This window comes from Dendrobates tinctorius, unplaced genomic scaffold (genome assembly GCF_039654945.1).
Source record: "Dendrobates tinctorius isolate UK_male_01 unplaced genomic scaffold, ASM3965494v1 ptg000035l, whole genome shotgun sequence".
NCBI lineage: Eukaryota > Metazoa > Chordata > Amphibia > Anura > Dendrobatidae > Dendrobates > Dendrobates tinctorius.
This window is the reverse complement of record NW_027361703.1, coordinates 34,050,502-34,071,063: the sequence shown is the minus strand read 5'-3', so window position 1 is coordinate 34,071,063 and position 20,562 is coordinate 34,050,502. Positions and strand designations below refer to the sequence as shown.

General features: G+C 42.5%; 1 protein-coding gene across 15 annotated transcripts in view; it reads left to right on the top strand.

Annotated features, from left to right (window-relative positions):
- Positions 1 to 20,562, top strand: part of CADPS2 (calcium dependent secretion activator 2) — a 708,285-nt gene that overhangs the window by 610,520 nt on the left and 77,203 nt on the right. The window lies entirely within an intron of this gene.

Sequence of the window (20,562 nt, the reverse complement as noted above, 5' to 3'; positions counted from 1 at the left end):
ATAGTGCTTGAATTGAAGACAATTATGCAACTTACAGTCTTGATTAAAACTCCCAACATTTTTTGTATACAGCTCCTATGCAAACCTTATGTGTCTCTGTGATTACAGAATGCAGCTTACTTTAGGCTTGAAAGAAGAAAGGGGCCGTTGTAATGGAATAAGAAACCACGAGATTAGATTCAACACATAGTTTACCTCAGTAATGAAACCGTTAGTCACTGATGCTGCGGGCTCATGCTGTCATTTGACAGTGTGGGAACCGTGGGTGTGTGACCTACGGTAATGATCTTACTGTCGATCAGGCTCAGTGTTTGCCTCACTGTCATGCACATGACAGCGTGAAAAACACCTGGTTGGGGGGGTGTCAGACTTCCTGGTTAAGTCTGTGTTCGGGGTTTGTGGTATTCGGTATGGACCCTCAACTTTACTTTTTGGGTGCGTCCATGTCTAATAATGAGGCTTAGATTGTAAAAGTGACTTACAGTTCACACACAGTAAGTTGGAAAAGCCATCACGTTACCCGGGAGAAGACTGTATAAGATGGCAATTGATAAGTATATTAACACACCTGCACTATATTGTATATACATTTAAACAAGTTTAGGGAATAAAACATTTGTGGGCGTGCTTCATAGAAGTATGTATTGTAGGGATTTCACTCCCTCAGGAGCCATGGGAGTCAAACATGAGGCACGTTCCTTTAAAAAGTCCATAGGGTTTATTGCTCCATAACCCATAAAGCAGCACATAACACAGGAATAGCCTTTCGCTCAAGTGAAAGCAAGCATAATTGTCCATGATTTCAGGCTCAGTCCTGGAGCCTCAGCAAACACAGGAGGCTTATCCATCCTCACATACAGCCAATATACATAGGCCTCCCCGGGTCAGCAGCCTCAGCACGCGGTCTTTAGGAAGGTAGCACACCTTCTTCCACCTAGGCCTGCCGGGACCTTCCACTTGGCCCAATCAGATCCATGCGCTCTCTCTCATGTGACCAGACCTCAGGTACCTTATATGGTCCATAACCACACCCACAGGTGATCACATGGCTATGACCTCACTAAAGATCCTGTTACACACACAGCCACACAGAGGCTTCCCTGACACATTGCAACGGAATCGTCAGCAGTACCTCTGCTGATCAATACACATACAGTATTCAAGCTTCCATCACAAGGCCACCTATAGTCTTAGGATACATAACGGTCATTCCGCATCCTATACCCATTACCACAATGGATATGCCTGTAGGCCCGTCCTGGGACACCCACACAGCGCCCCCTAGCGGACATAGTGGTCACTACACCACAGTACTTGGAGTTAAAATTCATTTGTTCCAATGTATTTAAAACATTTTCAACATTTTGCATGTACAGTTCTTTTGTTTCCTTACACAATTAACATTGATGTGTTCTAACTTCTGTGATCATAATTCCGCTGACGAGCTCAGAAAAATACAGAAAGAGTTGTGAATTCCCTGTCAGACAGTCAGAGAGTTGACTTGTGATTTCTCAGTTATCCCCTTCACGACCTTGGGATTTTCCGTTTGGGCGTTTTTGTTTTTTGCTCCTCTTCTTCCCAGAACCATAACTTTTTTATTTTTCAGTCAATCTGGTTTGTGAGGGTTTGTTTTTTTGTGGGATGAGCTGTACTTTTGAAAGACATCATTGATTTTACCATATCATGTACTGGAAAACAAGAAAAATATTAAAAACGTGTGATGAAATTGCAAAACAAGTGCAATGTCACAATTTGTTTTTCTTTTGTTTTTGTTTTTTTTACCGTGATCACTAATTGCTAAAACTGACCTGCCATTATGATTCTCCAGGTCATTATGAGTTTGCAGATACCAAACATGTATAGGTTCTCATTTATTTACGTGGTAAAATAAAATTCCAAATTTTGTATGCAAAAAAAAGCCCAATATTTTCCAAGACCTATAGCGTCTCAATTTTTCGAGATCTGGGGCTGGGTGAAGGCTTATTTTTGCAAGTCAAGCTGACGTTTTTATTGAAACCAGTTTGGGGTAGATACTGTGTTTGATCACCTGATATTGCATTTTATTGCAGTGTTGTGGTGACCAAAAAAACATAATTTTGGCTTTTTGATTTTTTCTCGTTACGCCATTTACCGATTGGATTATTTGTTTTTATATTTTGATAGATCTGGCATTTCCAAACTCAGCGATACCAAACGTGTATTTTTTATTTTGTTTTGAATGGGATAAAAGGGGGGTGATTTAAACTTTTTATATTTTTTTTAATATTTTTTAAAACTTTTTTTTACACTTTTTACTTGCTTAATTAGTCTCCTTGGGAGACTTGTAGCTGCGAACTGATTTCTTGTGCTAGTCCAGCACTGTTATGTGTAGCAAAAATGATCATCTCCTATGAATGCCGGCCATGACAGGCTGGGGGGTTTTCTGCAGTCCTCCGACTGTCATGCCAATCCATGAGCGCTCCACGATCATGTGACTTGCTTAAGGTAAGCGCGACTTAAATGCCTCTGTCAGAGACTGACAGTGGCATTTAACATATTAACAGCTGCGGGTGGATCTCGATTCCACGTGCGGCTGTAAGAGGCACATGACAGCTGATCAGATCTGCTGTCATGTGCCTGAAAAGATGCGGGCTCTGGCACTGAGGGAGGGAGGTGACCTATGACGTACCTATACTTCATGGGTTGTAAAGGGAACCTGTCATCACTTTTTTCATGTATGAACCAATACCACCACCACCTTCCTCCTGGTCCACCGGTTGCCTCCCCCACTCCAAAGATATACTGACAAGGAATTCAAATTGTGAACCCAATGGAGACAGTGATGATGATGTCTTTAAAACGCAGTGGAATTAATGCACTATCTAAGTGAGTAAAATAAAAATAAATAAAAATAGTAAATGCATTTAACCCCTTAACGTCCATAGCCCATCATTGCAGGATGTCAGTTCCTGCATCATGATGGGCTACGCCTGTTATGCCTTTGAACTACCACTGCATGTAAAAAATTAAACAAAGAATACACGTTTGGTATCGCTGCGTCCGCAAAAATCCCATCTATAAAAGTGTCAACCTAGTTAACCTCTTCAGTGAACACTGTAAAAAAAAAAAAAAAAAACACAAAAAAGTAGCAAATTATACTTTTTCCAAGCGGTATCATCATACTGCTTGGAAAAAGTGGGATAAAGCGCAATAATAAAATGAATGGTAATAAACATAGTATCACTGAAAGCGCCATATTTTCCCGCAAAAAAACAAGCCACCATACAGCTCTATCAGCGGAAAAATAAAAAAGTTATAGCTCTCATAATAAAATGATGCAAAAATAATTATTTTTTCTATAAAAGTTTTTATTGTGTAAAAAACGGCAAACATAAAAAAGATATAAATGAGGTATCGCTGTTATCATACTGACACAAAGAATAAAGCTGCCTTAGGCTTGTTTCACACATCCATTTTTTGGCATCTGCATGCATCCGTTAAAGTGTGAAAAAACGGATCTGTTTCCGTTTTGCCGCAAACGGATCCGTTTTTTTTTACGGATCCACGGTAGCCGCTAATGGAAGTCTATGGGCCAAAAAAAGGATCCTCAAAAAAAATGGCGGATCCGTTTTTTAACAGAAAACGACGGATTTAGACGGATTTTAAAAAACGGAAGTGTGATCCAGGCCTTACCAATTTTAGCACACGTGGAACAGAGGAAAAAAAAATTCCTGAATTGCTGGTTTTTGTTTATTCTGCCTCCACAAATAGCGGAATAGAAAGCGATCAAAAAACATCATGTGCCCGAAAATGGTACCAATAAAAACGTCAGCTCGTCCCGCAAAAAACAAGTTCGCACATGACTCTGTTGGCCGAAATGTGGAAAAATTATAGCTCTCAAAATACAACGATGCAAAAATTTCTTACAAAAAATTCTTTTAAATAAACGTCTTTTAGTGTGTGACAGAAGCTAAACATGAGAAAGGATTTAAATCTTGTATCTCTGTAATCGCACCGACCCGTAGAATAAAGTCGCCTAATCACTACCACCGCACGAGGAACGGCGTAAAAAGGTACCACCTTTTATGGATTTGTTCATTCTGCCTCCCAAAGATTGCAGTAAGGCGATCATAGTGGTTTACCCCCACATATGGGGACAAATTGCACATCAACTTTGGGGGTCTAATTTACCCTTGTGAAAATAAAAATTTGGGGGCAAAAAGATCATTTTTGTGGAGAAAAATATGATTTTTTTTTATTTTAACGGCTCTACATTATAAACTTCCGTGAAGCACTTGGGGATTCAAAGTGCTCACCAACACATCTAGATAAGCTCCTTGGGGGGTCTAGTTTCCAAAATGGGGTCACTTGTGGAGGGGGTTTCTACTGTTTAGGCACATCAGGGGCTCTGCAAATGCAACATGATGCTCGCAGACCATTCCATCAAAGTCTGCATTCCAAAATGGCGCTCCTTCCCTTCCAAGCTCTGCCATGCGCCCAAACAGTGGTTCCACCCCACATATGGGGTTATCAGCGTACTCAGGACAAATTCCACAACAACTTTTGGGGTCCTATTTCTCCTGTTACCCTTGTAAAAATAAAAAAATTGTGGGCAAAAAGATCATTTCTGTGGAAAAAAATATGATTTTTTTATTTTCACAGCTCTACGTTATAAACTTCTGTGAAGCTCTTTGGGGTTCAAAGTGCTCACCACACATCTAGATAAGCTTCTTGGGGGGTCTAGTTTCAAAAATGGGGTCACTTGTGGGGGGTTTCTACTGTTTAGGCACATCAGGGGCTCTGCAAACACAACATGACATCCGCAGACCATTCCATCAAAGTCTGCATTCCAAAACCGCGACCCTTCCCTTCCGAGCTCTGCCATGCATCCACACAGGGGTTTACCCCCACATATGGGGTATCAGTGTACTCAGGACAAATTGCACAAAAACTTTTTTGGTCCTGTTACCCTTGGGAAAGTAAAAGTTGGGGATGAAAAGATCATTTTTGTGGAAAAAATTTGATTTTTTAATTTTTCGGCTCTATGTTATAAACTTCTGTAAAGCCCTTGAGGGTTCAGAGCTCTCACCACACATCTAGATAACTTCCTTGTGGGGTCTAGTTTCCAAAATGGGGTCACTTGTTGGGGGTTTCCACTGTTTAGGCACATCAGGGAGGGGCTCTCCAAATGCAACATGGCTGTCTCAATAACAGCCAAAAAAGTCAAATGGCGCTCCTTCCCTTCTGAGCTTTGCCATGCGCCCAAACAGTGGTTTACCCCCACATATGGGGTATCAGCATACTCAGTACAAATTGCACAACAACTTTTTGGGTCCTGTTACCCTTGGGAAAATAAAAATTTGGGATGAAAATATCATTTTTGTGCAAAAAATATGATTTTTTCATTTTACAGCTCTACGTTATAACCTCCTGTGAAGCCCTTGGAAGTTCAAAGTGCTCACCACACATTTAGATAAGTTCCTTGGGGGGGTCTAGTTTCCAAAATTGTGTCACTTATGGGGGATTTCCACTGTTTAGTTACATCAGGGACTCTCCAAATGCGACATGGCGTCTGCTCTTGATTCCCGCCAATTTGACTTTCAAAATCTCAAATGATGCTCCTTCCCTTCTGAGCACTGCCATGCGCCTAAAGATTGGTCTTCTTCCACACATGGGGTATCGGTGTACTTGGGAGAAATTGCACAACAAATATTACGGTTCATTTTCTCGTGATACGCTTGACAAAATAAAAAAAATTGTGTCCGAAGAAAAATTTTTGGGAAAAAAAAGTTAAATGTTCATTTTGTCCTTCCACATTGCTTCAATTCTTGTGAAGTACTTTTGGTTATTTTCTGTTATATTGACCCCCCTAACTCACTTCAAATGTGAGGTGGTCCCTAAAAAAATGGTTTTGTAAATTTTGCTGGAAAAATGAGAAATCGCTGATCAATTTTAACCCATATAACGTCCTAACAAATAAAAATGATGTTTTCAAAATTGTGCTAATGTAAAGTTGACAGGTGGGGAATGTTATTAATTAGCTATTTTGTGTGACATCAGTCTCTGATTTAAGGGTACAAAAATTAAAAGTTTGGAAATTGCAAAATTTTCAAAATTTTCACCAAAGTTCCATTTTTTTTCACAAATAAACGCAAGTTTTATCGAAATTTTATGACTAACCTGAAGTACAATATGTCACAAAAAAACAGTCTCAGAATGAGCAGGATCCGTTGAAGTGTTCCAGAGTTACAACCACATAAAGTGTCAGTGGTCCGATTTCAAAATTAAGGCCTTGTCATTAACCTACAAAGTGGCTTGGTCCTTAAGGGGTTAAGTAAAGAAAATATATAATTGTTCCCAAATATGCACAACCCCTTTTAAGGATCTCCATTTCTCCTTTCTATTCTAGTATTCAAAAATACAAAAGAATGTACAGGTAGGCACCAGGAATAGCAGACATGTTTTGTTCCCACTTTTCTGTCATACAGAGCGGACGATTAGTCTGAAGGATCATCACATCATCACTCTGACGCTGATAGCCCCAGTCAAAACAAAATAAAAAAATAGAATGTTCTCAATTGTTTTCTTGTTAGTACAGTTGAATGCTGTTGCTCTCGGGCACGCAAGGACTATTTGATTGAAATAGGAGGCCATAATTGTTAGGGTTTATTAAAATATTGACCTCACGCAAAGAAGTTCAGTGGTAGCAAGAGAAGTTGTGAGCAGTAATTATTTGAAAATATCCTTAAGGAAGCGTTCAATTCTGTGTAGCGGTGATCATTTTGTTAGAGTCAATGGTTTGTTTAGGGAATAGTGAAAGCCTCCGCACGGTCCCTTAGAGCCAAGTGGCAACATTGTTTTTCTCAGTGCACTTTTCCAGTTGGGAGAAGCCGCACCGTAGCCTAGTAACTCTCACACCACAACCCAAATATTTTTGTCTTATTGATGTAAACAGTAATCGTGCAGGTGATGTGCTTCATTGTGCCAGCTGATTTTGTGTGTTTGTAGCCAGAACAGAATGCTGGGGACTATTGAGCTGTCGAGACTTTGTTGCATGTCCAGTCGAATGATACATAATTACTCCCCCTAAATCAATATTGATCATATCTAACTTCAAACTGAGCCATGGGTGCAGTGAGATAGGCAATACTTTAATATTCATTTCCAATATATTCTCTCTTAGGTTATGTTCCCTCTTAGCATAATTGTTGTGTTTTATTTTAGCTGTGTTTCTTATGCAGAAAATCTGCATTAATCAAAGTGGATGTGATTTTATTAAATGTGCGTTAATGTGCGTTTAAGGACTTTGTTGAACAGTGTATTTTTTTCTCTTTAGTCTTCTATGGAGTGCCTGAAAAAAACCCACTTATTGAATCCCATTACTAAAGGCACATAAAAAAACAGGGGAAAATGCAGTTAAAAAAATGCAATAAAAATGCAATAATGAGCAAATTGCTATTGTATATTTTGATGCAGGGGCAAACACTGACAGCTTGGGGCCCCTGTGCAAGAAATATGTCTGGGCCCCCCTCCCTGCCCGGCATGCCGCTTATGAGGACAATCTGGCCCTGGGACTCCAGAGCTTTGGCTCTGAGCAACAAGGCAGATTGCCCTCATTATCACCGCCCTACAAGCTGGGGAATACAGAGAGTTCTCAAGACACCATAGCAAAAGCATAGCATTCTAGTTGGGCCCTCCACATTTCTAAAAATATATATATTTATTTTTTTATTTACTGAGATGGAGATATTTATCTCCTTTAGGATTCGGTTCTGCTGAGTCCAACCATATATATATTATATTAAATTATACGTCTGGTATCTATACCATCTGGTATCTGATAGAGGGTTATTCCCCAAATAAATCAAGTTGTCCCCAATCCCGATGAGAAAGGATAACTTACTCATTGTTGGGGAACTGACTACTGGGAGCCCCAACAATACTGAGGGCAGGACTCTGCAGCTCAGCCATGAATGGATTGGAGGGGTGCATGCTTGATTTCTGCTCTATTCATTGTCTATGGTACTGATGGAAATAGCAAAGCGCAGCGCTCAGCAGCTCTATAGATAATGGCTGAGTGTTCACAACTCTGCTCCATTCAGGATAAGACGGCAGACCCCTGTTCTCAGAATCTCATGGGTGGGGGGAGTGCTTGGATACTATCAATAGGAGTTAACTTGATTATTTGGTGAATAACCCTTTAAAGAGCCCGATTGATTTTCCTATTCTTTACAATTACAGTATCATACATGAACCAAAAACAAATATGCACACACACACACACACACACACACACATACATACACTCATATACTGTCCATACACACATTCATAAACACATATGCACAGATGCTCAAGCATAAACACACATACATACACACATACATACACACATACGTACACATGTATAAACACACGCACACATGCACAGACACACATGGCCAGCTCCAGGTTTTCATGGACCCCAGGCGGAAGAGTCTCAGTGGGTGCCTTTAACACATACCATGATTCATGAGGCACAGATACAGCAGAGAAATATAGGTATAGTACAATGCCAAAAATTTCACTTCTTACATTAGTGACATCTATTGTCAATTCTACAATACCATACAGCAGAGGGGATTCAGGTCATGGAGGGTCCACAGATTGCAGGGTTTCAATACCTGTAGTATTAGAGGTAACCGGGATATTGATAAATATACCCTACCAGTAGAAGCTGTCCTCAGCAGTGTACCCTTTACAGAAGTCAATTTCCTCCTATATAGTCCTCCATAACGTATAATGAGCCTCATATAATGCGCAATATAGTATAATGGGCCGAAATGCATATAATACTCTGTACAGAATGGGCCCCATATAATGCTTCATCCAGAATGGGCCCCATATAATGCTCCATACAGAATAGACCCTATATATCGCTCCATACATAATAATGACCCCATAGAATGTTCCATACAGAATAATGGCTCCATATATTTCACCATACAGGATAATGGCTCCATATATTGCTCCATACAGTATGAGCCCCAATGACTCATATAATACTCTATACAGAATGTGCCCCATGTAATTTTCCATATGGAATGAGCCCCATATAATGCTTCCTAGAGGATGGGCCCCATATAATGCTTCCTAGAGGATGGGCCCCATATATTGCTTCATACAGAATGGGACCCATATAATGCATTATACAGAATAGGCCCCATATCATGCTTCATACAGAATAGGCCTCATATGATGCTTCATACAGAATGAGCCCCATATAATGCTCCATACAGAATAATGCGCCATACAGAATGTGCCCCATGTAATGCTCCATACAGAGTGTGCCCCATATCATGTTCCATACAGAATGGGCCCCATATAGTACTCCATACAGAATGAGTCCCATATAATGCTCCATACAGAATGGGCCCCATATAATGTTCCGTACAGAATGGGCCCCATATAAAAAAAAAATCAAGTACTTAACTCTCCCTCTTCCCGCTGCAGGGCCGGTCTCCTCAGTGACTTCAGTCTCTCTGCAGTGCTCTTGACAGAGGACGCGCTCTAGTGACGTCATCTCACCTTCTGCCTTGAGACATCACAGAGTCAAAAGACGCGTAAGAGAGAGGCCCTGAAGAACAGGGAGAGATAAGTATTTCACACCATTTAAAGCATCGGGGAGGCCCTATAGCGTGCCGGTGACCCCGACAGCGACTGGGCTGGCCAGTGGTGACCCTGGCCCTGCCTGCCTCCAAGGGCCCCCTTCTACCTCCGGACCCCGGTGCAGCTGTTTTGATGTGGACACCTGCAACAATAAACACCGCAATTCAGCATATGGGAACATGTACTTGCTGTCATGATCCAGGTTGGATGATGACAGTTAAAAGCACTTGTAACCTTTTTTTTTAAGCTGTGTGCTTAAGTTTGGTTTTGCCCCCGGTGGCCATTAGGATTTTTACACAGTGGTGTCTTTTGTTCTAGTTTGCCCCCGGTGCTGGTTAGCGTTATTACACGGGAATCACTAACAGGTGTGATTCCTCTGGCTTAACTATAAAGGTGTGTCATGTGCTCTCACTGTTGTTGATGATAGTGTTCATTTCCAACCATCCTTGGTGGAGGAAGGAGCTAGAGAGGATTTCCTTGCAGCTCTGACTGAGCTTGGTGGCAGCTATTCAGGAGGAAAGCTGCATTCTGGTGGTGGACTCTGTTGATGGGAGCAAGAGCAACAGAGCAAAGCTAAGTGGTGTTTCCCTGTTTGTGCCTTTCCTTTATGTGTGTTTCAGTGTAGTGGTGGGACTAGTTTCTGCACCGGCGATTTCACTAGAAAGGGGTAAGTGCAGGGTGAGCTAGGGTTCTTAAGTATCCTGAGCGGCGCCCGGTGCGGAACCGGCCTAGGGATCGGTAGGAGTGTAGAGATTCTGACTCAGGGGCGTGCAGGAGGTCTCGACATCCCCGTTCCCTATCGCAGGGCCCTCCATTGTAATTGTTTCCCTGGTGTTTCCCCTTATTATTTAAATTTGCCCTGCTGGAGGCGATGTATCCAGTTTCACGTGTATTTCTAAAATTCACCTGCTGGAGGCGGTGTATCCGGCTGCACGTCTTATTATTTAAATTCGCCCTACTGGAGGCGGTGTATCCAGGGTCGCGTGTGTCATATAAATTCACCCTGCTGGAGGCGGTGTGTCCAGTCACACGTTGACCATTACACTTGCACACAAAAAAATTTAACTAGATGCTTCAAAAAAAGTGTTTCTGTGCAGATTTGTCCAGACACATTTTATGCGATGACAAGACGATCATTTATGAAAGGTGGAGTTTTTTGTATGCCATTTGCAATGTACAATACAGTACATGATACCTTATTCTGCAACTAAATTCCAGCCTATCAAGGTTGAGAAATATTGGACAGTTTTAGAAATTTTTTAGGTTAAGTCCACTCTTGTGTCACAACCTCCATTGCAAGTCCTGTAAGGCAGTGTGCACACGTTGCGTTTTTGCCACTTTTTTTTGCTCTGATTTGTTAACAAAACCTGAAGCAATCTTGATTCCAGCAAAATGAATGAGATGCCTGAATTGTCATGGACATGTTGAGTATTTGTGACTTGCAGATTTGGTTCAATAAATAAACTGCAGCATGTCAATTTTCTGTCCGTATTTCCCCTGCGTTTTTCCCCATTGACTTCACTCAAATCATTCAAAAAAGCACCAAAAATGCACGTTTTGTAGCTGCGCTTTTCCTGCCAAGAGATGCAGAAATATTACTCAGCGTGTGCAGAGTCTAATTCTTATCGGAAGAAAAAAAAACCTATAAAGTGCTGTGCTATTTTCTCCGTTAAAATAATGGACATGCAAATGGAACTCAAATGGACCCCATTATTTTTGTTTTTTTGTACCCAATGCTACAGATAGGGTACGCAGGTCACATGCAGAGTCATGCGCCTACAGGTGGAGCTGACCAGAGGAGGTGCGGCTGTGTGCGGAGCTTCACGGCAGCCGTGCGCATCCCTCCGCAGCTCCAGGAAATGCTAGTGTGAAACTAGCCTAACAGTGTCATATTTGAGTTAAAGGGTTGTCCACTACTCGAACAACCATTTCTTAATCCCTTTGTTTTCCTCCTAGTAGAAAAATAACACATGTATTCTCCACCGATGCAGTCATGTTTCCTGGTGTCGACACTATGTCTCTCCCTGCAGCCGGTCAGCACTGGCTTTATTCTCCTTTCCTATGGATGGAATTGACATCCAGAGGAAGTGAGAGGGTGGCCGCAGCTCTGATTTCCTCCAGATGTCTTGGATTGTCCGAAGGAGGGGGTTGTAAATCTAGTCCTGAGTGGCTGCAGAGATTGGGTGACATAAGAATCTCACCAAAGCACCGAGAGAGCAAGTACCAACAACGCCGGAACAGCGCAAGCACTGAAGGCAAGTGTAAATGTTGTTATTTTACTGCGGGGAAAACATACAGATTCTGATGGGGTTGTCCAAGTAGTGGACAACTCCTTTAGTTTTTAGATAATTATTTTATCTTACATTGCATTTGGCTTTCTTAGGCTAGTTTCACACTTGCTTTTTTTTGCAGCGCGTTTTTCCCGCAAAAAAACGCATTGAAAAAACGCATACAAAAGCATACAACTGCTGCGTTTTTTTCAAGCATTTTTATGAGCATGCATGAAAAAAACGCAGCATTTTTATGCGTTTGTATGCGTTTTAGTGCGTTTTTACCGCGTTTGCGTTTTTTTCCAACATTAGGTGGCCCCTCACACTAACCCAAACCATGACTTTACTAACCCTAACCCTGACCCTAACCCTAACCCTGACCCTAACCCTAACCCTGACCCTAACCCTTAACCAAATCATACTTAACCCTAACCCAAACCCTAAACCCTAACCCTGACCCTAACCCTGACCCTAACCCTTAACCAAATCATACTTAACCCTAACCCAAACCCTAAACCCTAACTAACCCTAACCCTGACCCTAACCCTAACCCTGACCCTAACCCTTAACAAAACCATACTTAACCCTAACCCTGACCCTAACCCTGACCCTAACCCTAACCCTGACCCTGACCCTAACCCTAACCCTGACCCTAACCCTTAACAAAACCATACTTAACCCTAACCCTGACCCTAACCCTAACCCTGACCCTAACCCTAACCCTTAACCAAACCATACTTAACCCTAACCCTGACCCTAACCCTGACCCTAACCCTTAACAAAACCATACTTAACCCTAACCCTGACCCTAACCCTAACCCTGACCCTAACCCTTAACCAAACCATACTTAACCCTAACCCTGACCCAAACCCCAACCCTAACCCTGACCCTAACCCTAACCCTAAACCCCTTAACTAACCCTAACTCTAACCCAAACCCCTAAATTCCATGGTTAACAAAAAAAAACGCATGTGCAAAAAAACGCATACATGAGCATGCCAGTGCGCACATATGCGCATCCATAGGCTATAATGGCCATTTTTAGCGCAAAACGTGCGCATATGTGCGCATGCGCTTTTTTGCAGGGCCAAAAAATGCAACATGCTGCGTCTGGAAAATACAAACGCACACCCCAAAAAAACGCAGAGCATGAAAATCGCATACATGCGCTTACAAGCGCACAGGTATGCGCACCCATGTTAAATATAGGGGAAAAAACGCATGCGCACATATGCGGTTTTTTCCAGCGCTAAAAAACGCAAATGTGAAACCAGCCTTAGATTTGTAATTTCATTTAAACAGTTCTAAAAAGCAATTTGTAGGTCAAGTGCTGTGCTCTCTAGGGATAAGACAGTACTGGCTGCTTTCAGTTTTTTTGTTTTTCTTTCAAAACGTTTTAAGGGGCATTGGAACAGGGAAAAGGTGAATGTTTGCAATCTCGATTGATTATGTTTCTACTTTATAAATATTAGGAAATAAATAGGGGCAATATCTGCACAAAATTTGCCCTGGAAATGCTTCTATTCTCCTGCTCTTTATACCATATCACTTAAGATCGACCTACAATATACCGTAATTAAAAGCTTGGGTTATACTTTTATTTGGCGGAGTAACTCTATTGTTCTATTGTTTTGGAAAACCTATTGCCTTTTTTTTGTCTGGTCCCCTGTCAACCTTATTAAATTATAATAATTTTATATTTATTTCTACTGAAGTAAGAAATGACTCCAGAGTTTGACCACTCCAGTGTTGAAGTGTTGACTTATAATTGGTAGAACCTGCACCTGTGGGATTAGGAGTATCAGCAGGAAGTAAGAGCAGTGGCACTATATAATTATTCAGGAATGTAGTGTCTGACAAGCTGCATGTTCTCAATGCCAGGTTACCTGGTGATTAACTTTTGGAAGAATCAACTGTGGTCTACACCCTTAATAAGGCTTGTCCCCTCCCTTTATTCAGTTACTTGTGTAACTAGTGACAGACTAGTCCATAACATTTGTTTGATTTTTTAACATGATTATGATTTCATGCCTCACTGACTTATTTTTCTTCTGCATATATATTGAAAGCATTGCAAATAACAAGTGGGTCTTAAAAAGAAAAAAAAATGCAATGAAATATAATAGTCCCCTCCAAAGGGAGGCAACATGTTTGTCATTCACTTACCGGTACTTTGTAAAAGATAGTTGTGAAGAACATACTGATCTGACTACACGCAGAAAAGGAAACTGGCATCTTGCCATACTTCATTGGCAAGTCTCTCTTTATATTTTCCTTTGCCCAAGATTCAAACAAATGTCTAATGTTGGCATTTGTAGAAATCTGTGATGTGGGAGTGTGAGGATAAATAATTTTGAGAAACATAATACAATCTTTCTTGATTAAAATGCAGCCTGTCTGGCGTTATTGTTATTGCATTTTCTAACAGCTTGGGGAGAATTAAATCACCGGATTGCCTTCTACTAGTTAGATGGGAAGCACTGAAGAATTCTCCCTCCAACACATTGGATTATTGTTTCAACTGGACATAACCAGTTTTATTTCTTTGTCCCACAACAAAGCAAAGTCACATAATAAATAGACATTTTGGTCATCTGGCCACTCACTAAACATTATGCTGATTTTTCATTATCTAAACATACATCAAGCACACTGAGTAGTAGGTCAGATTTATCCACCAAGTCCATGTGGCTTCATTGGCACTCTGCACTAGTTTTAGACTTTTTAGAAGCACTAATTCACCAGGCACTTTCACGTGAACTCATTCAAACCCACACATCCACCACTGAAGTAAAATTGAATAGTGGGCCCTTTTTATCTCTTTCACTTAGGGCTCGCGCACACAAGCGTATTACACGAATGAGTGCTATCTGATAGCATTTGGTCCAATGTTATACTATGGGGCAGTTCAGATCTGTGATTTTTCTTTCATGCCAATTTAGCATGAGAAAAAAGTCTCAGCATGCTGCGAGTGGCTCCGGAAATTGGTTCACACGCACCCATGCAAGTCAGTAGGTGCATGTGAAACATTGGACTGTATGTCTTGCAAGTGCAGTCTGATATCCGCAGACTCACACAATGGAGAAATTAGGTTCTCGATATTCTCCTCACATCTGCCCCAATTTTCTCTTGTGAGGGAATCCGTTCACACTAAGATGACACTCAGGGTTTGAGAATCTACGCATGAGAGAATCTACCTTAGGCCGGGGTCACACTAACCGACGCAAAATACGGTCCGTATTTTACATGCGTAATACGGATGAATTACCCCTAAATAGTGTTCCGTATGTCATCCGTAAGCAAGGTGTGGCCGCGTATTTTGCGCATGTCAGCATCCGTATGTTATCCGTATGGCGAGATTTTCTCGCAGGCTTGCAAAATGGATATTTAACGGTTTTGAGGCCTGCAAACTATTTAAATTATTAGCCTGCACCCTATTTATTGGCTCAGGAACAGGTGGCTGCCTCCATTCTGTCCATTTGTGACCTTGCCTTGACTAGGTGTGCTGGTGTTGTATGTGCAACATGGCAGACAGTCTGAGTTTCAACACAACTGAGCAGGTTCTCTTCAACTGACTTTTGTCATGGCGCTTTGGGCAACCATACCCAGTGATAGTGGATCCGCGGAGGAGACGCATGTGGGTCCATCCACTTTTGAGGCAACGACTCACAAGAGGTCATTTTCACCGCCTCTATTCTTCTCTGCGGGAGCATCCAGAAAAATTTTACCAATACTGTCGCATGAGCCTTGCAACATTTGATGTACTCTTGGAGACAGTGTGCCCTGGGATAACCTTTCAGGACACAAGGATGCGCAAAGCTATATCTGCAGAGGAGCGACTTCTACTTACATTGCGGTATGTACTACATAACCACATTCTCTATGTTCATGATGTGTTGCCCAAAGTATGTATTTTTTGTTTCTTGGACTAAGTTTAATGCCCTCATCTTATTCCAGATATGTTTAAACTTACAGACCAGAATGGTATGTGTAATATGTACTGAATATCACTTAGTCATTGTGCGACCAAATATATGTGTGTTAGTAGATCTGAATCACTAACAAGTTTGGTATGTATGTACCTGGTCTTTTGTTAATTTGTGCATTCTAAAATGTTCCATTTCTGTTGTTCTTCAGCCTCCTGTCCACTGGCCTGTCTTATGCCGCCCTCCACCATGAGTTTCACATTGGAAGATCTACCATTTCTGGCATAGTCAGGTCGACATGTAGTGAAATATGGTCAAGACTACATCAACTCATCATGCCCGAGCCCAGGATGGAAGACTGGTTGAGGATATCAAGGGACTTTGAGGAGGAATGCCAGTTTCCTAATTGTATTGGGGCCCTTGATGGCAAACATATCCGGGTGCGTAAGCCGCCGAACTCTGGCTCCCAATTCTTCAATTATAAACAATACTTTTCTGTTGTATTGTTGACTCTGGCCGACCCTCAATACAAGTTTATAATTGTTGACATTGGGGCCTATGGAAGGACGGGAGACTCTAGAGTCTTCAATACTTTTATTATGGGTCAGCAGCTACGCACCAACCAGTTGGATCTACCACCACCACGCCAGCTACCAGGCTCCACTCAAGAATCAGTCCCTTATTTCCTTGTGGCAGATGAGGTGTTTCAGTTAACGCGCAATGTCATGAGGCCATATCCCCGACGCAACCTGGACCACCGGCTCAGAATTTTTAACTTTCTCCTATCACGTGCTCGGCGACTGGTGGAGTGTTCCTTTGGCATTCTTTGTGCCAAATGGCGGGTACTCCAGTCTGCCATTCAGCTGAGTGAACAAAATGTTAATGAAGTTGTTAAAGCCTGTGTGGTTCTTCATAACTTCACCAGGATACATGATTGTTCCTCCTCTGCTGGTGTTGTGCATGGGTCGGACAATGTGCGTAGGGGGAAACCACCTATCAACCCTCAACGTAGACCGCTCTCTGGGCTCAAAGTGTGTGATATTTTCACAAATTACTTTGTCACCTGAGGGGGAAACTTCTTGGCAAGAGCATGCTGTGTCTATGTTATAATTTTTTGGTTTATGTCTGTCTAAATATATATATATTTAAACCCCTTATGATTCTATGACTGTTTAATTGCATTGGTAAGCGTATGTTAGTATGATGACACCTTTTTTTAGAATTGAGACAGAGACGTAAAATGTAGTAGACAAATGTTTACTTTTGCCTTTTTTTTTTTTTTTTAAAGAAAAGCATATTATTGCCATATGATAAATGTGGCAATGGGCCAAATTGGCCTTTGTGCAGATGTGAAAATTGGGTAAAATAACATTTTCTGACATACAAAACAACCACAAAACCATTAGGCAATACCAAAATGGCAACATTATAAATTTTGGATGATTGGGGGAGGAGAAGGCGGAAGACCAGCCTGTGTTTGCTGCTGGCTACTTTGCCCAACTTGGCCATCGCCCTGTGTGGGGGGCATACTGTTGCCCATGATGTGAGTAGTGTGCTGCCTCCTGGGATTGTGGTTGGTACTGGCCAGAGTGATACTGGAGAGGGGCCTCTTGTTGGGGCTGGTAGGCCCATGTCTCAAACTCACCAAAATAGCCATGTCGTTCCCAACCAGGTTGGGACCAGCCTCCAACACTGGGTGGGAACAAGTGGCCTTATTGGTGAGGTTGGCTAGAGCCAGACATATGTGGCTGCTGTTGGAAAGGTTGGGTAGGGGGAGGAAGGGGGTGAGGTGTAGGCCCACGTATTTGAGGATCCTCAGAGCCTGCTTGAGCAAGCATGTGTGTGGGGTGTCTAAGGTGCATCAGATTTCTGGGTGAAAGCTGCCACCTCTCCAGATATTCAAATAACTCATATGGGGTATTGGAGTGTGTGCTTGCATCAAGCAGGATCTGAAAACATCCTCGAATACATAGCCTCACCTCACGGGAAAGGGCACGAAGATAAAGGGCCAGGCTGCGCCATCATCATTATTGACTCTAGCCAGATAGTTCAGTACCCCTGTGTCAACATTGGTACGGGTAACTTGGGCAGGGATATGGCGCCGCCTTCTTCCTCGCCGGGATGGTCCAGCAGGCTGTGGGGAGCCCCGGATCTGGGCAGTTGGGCTGCTGCTCATGTTGCCCTGCTCCTCCTGTATGGCTGATGGTGCAGCAGCAAAAGGTCCTGCTTGTGGATGTGGTCTTGGTGGTGGGGTTTGTGGTGCAGGCGCTGGGTTTTCCTGAGAGGAATCTTCACCCATGCTTCTTGGAGGGGGAGAAGATGGGCCAGCCACCTCATCCCCTACAGACCCAGGATCTATGATGGGCTCGGTATCTGAGCCAGTTCCTCTCTCCGTAAGGTTGGACTGAGTTCTGTTATGAAATAGAACAGAGCCAAAAATAAATCAATATTTTTGGCCCTGTAAACTATCTATGTCATGTGGTCTGAGGTATCTACTTACAGTCTCAGATCCAGAATAGGAGCGAGGAAGGAGAGGCGATCATAATAAATATATTTTCGCTTTGTGTGGCCCGCATCACCACTCCTGGCCCGCTGCTGACGTTCCCGCCTGTATTGGTCATGGATGCTGCGCCAGCGTCTCATCACATCTTCCACTGCAATGTGACAGGAAATATTCTCAATTTCACATATTTGCTAGGTCAAATTTGCTACCAGTAGCCTAGGCATGTGGCCTTCTAGGGTGTGCTTTCTACCCAGGGTGGCATATATAATTGGGGCATCCAGGCCAGATACACAGGGATCACAATAGGTCAGGTATCAAGTAAATACACTTAATAACTTGGTTGGCTAGGAGGATGAGGAGCTTGTGGCCTGGGCCAAATTATGGCAGTGTAAAACCATGGGTCACATAATAATCTACCCGCCTCATGAGGCAAAAAGTCCAAGCACAGGAAGGTGGGGCTGATTCTACATGCCTTTTTTGATGTGAGGTAATTTTAAACAGCTTTTTGGTTGTATTTACTCAGTTGCTGCTGCTCCTCACGTGGCCGATCACCAAAATCGTGGAACATCTGGCGACATATGCGCCTCCATGACACCTCCTTTCTTGCCCGGTTGGCATAATGGGCATCACGTTGGTCCCAGATTTCTGGCCGCTCCTGTACTAATACAATAAGCATCTCCACATTGAGGAAATATGGCGCCATGACGCTGCAGGACTCCGTGGAGGCGTACTTCCTGGATGTCTGGAGCGCTTTTTGAGCTAATTAGCATGTCTAAGCTTCCTGATGATGGATTGGCCCATTTCCTGTCACCTGCCAAAATACCTGCGTATTTCTCGCAAGTCACACGTGTGGTCCATGTGTAATCTGTATTTTTTGTGCACCCATAGACTTGCATTGGCGTACTACGGGCGTAGTACACTGACAATCGCAGCATGCTGCGATTAGCACGGACCGTAGAATGCGGACGAGAATTATACGGCTGTTGGGAGCTGCCCCATAGAGAATCATTTGTCCGTGTGTAATGCGTGCTTTTAACGCCTCTCACTCGTCCGTATTCCTCTCTAGTGTGACCCCGGCCTTAGTGTGAGTGCAGCTAACTAAATCTGACATTTTTCAATGGAACCTGTCACCAGCTTTGTCCTATACGAGTTACGGTCACCGCCTTTCAGGGTTTATATACTGCATTCTATAATGCTGTAGATAAGCCCCTGATCCGACCTGTAAGAGAAGAAAAATAACTTTTATTATACTGACTTGCGGGGTGGTCCGGTGCGAGGGGTGTCACAGGTCCTGGTCTGGCATCTCCCATTTTCTTGCGATGCCGCCCTCCTGCTTGCTTCACAGGATCCCCGGCATTGCGCTCCTGCGCAGGCGTACTTATCTGCCCTGTTGAGGGCAGAACAAATTCCTGCAGTACTTTGCTCTTCCCTCAACAGGGCAGATAGGCACACCTACGCAGGAGTGCGATGCCGGGGAGCCTTTGTGGATGGCGCAGGAACGTGTCATCCACATGAAGCAATCAGGAGGGCGGCATCGCAAGAAGAAGGGAGGCGCCGGACCAAGACCTTCGACACCCATTGGACCAGACCGTAACTCGTATCGGCCAAACCTGGTGACAGGTTCCCTGTCATTAACATAGCAATAACTTTGGAATGCTTTTATCTCCTGGATTCTGAGATTTTTTTTCATGACACATTGTACTTTACAGTATTAGCAAGTTTAGGTCTATGTTTTAAATTTGTTAAAGACCAAAAATGTTTCCAAAAATCAGAAAAAAATGTTCTTTTCAAACGTTTAATAATTTTTTTTATAATAGTCGTTCCACATAAAATTGTTAAGAATTGTCAATTCCCATATGTCTACTCAATGTTGGCATCATTTTTTATATACTTTGGAGGGACATTTTCCACTTGTAATGTCACCCATAATCTGTACATTTCAACTAAAAAATAAACTAATATTTTCAGGTGCAAAAGAAAAAATAAAGAACTAAAATAATGTAGTTGCATAAATATGCACATCTTTTGAGTCTATGACTGCATTGTCCTTGTTAGGTTTATGGCACATCTAGAATTGCCAATCTTTGCCCACTCTTCCTTGCAGTAGCGCTCCAAATCCGTCAGATTGTGTGGCCTCTCCTGTGTACAGGTTAGATGGTTCTGTAATCACACTCCAATTGCAAGAGTGTTGCATCCCTCTGTTTGACTTTTAACAATTTTTTGCTTTTTAGAGAC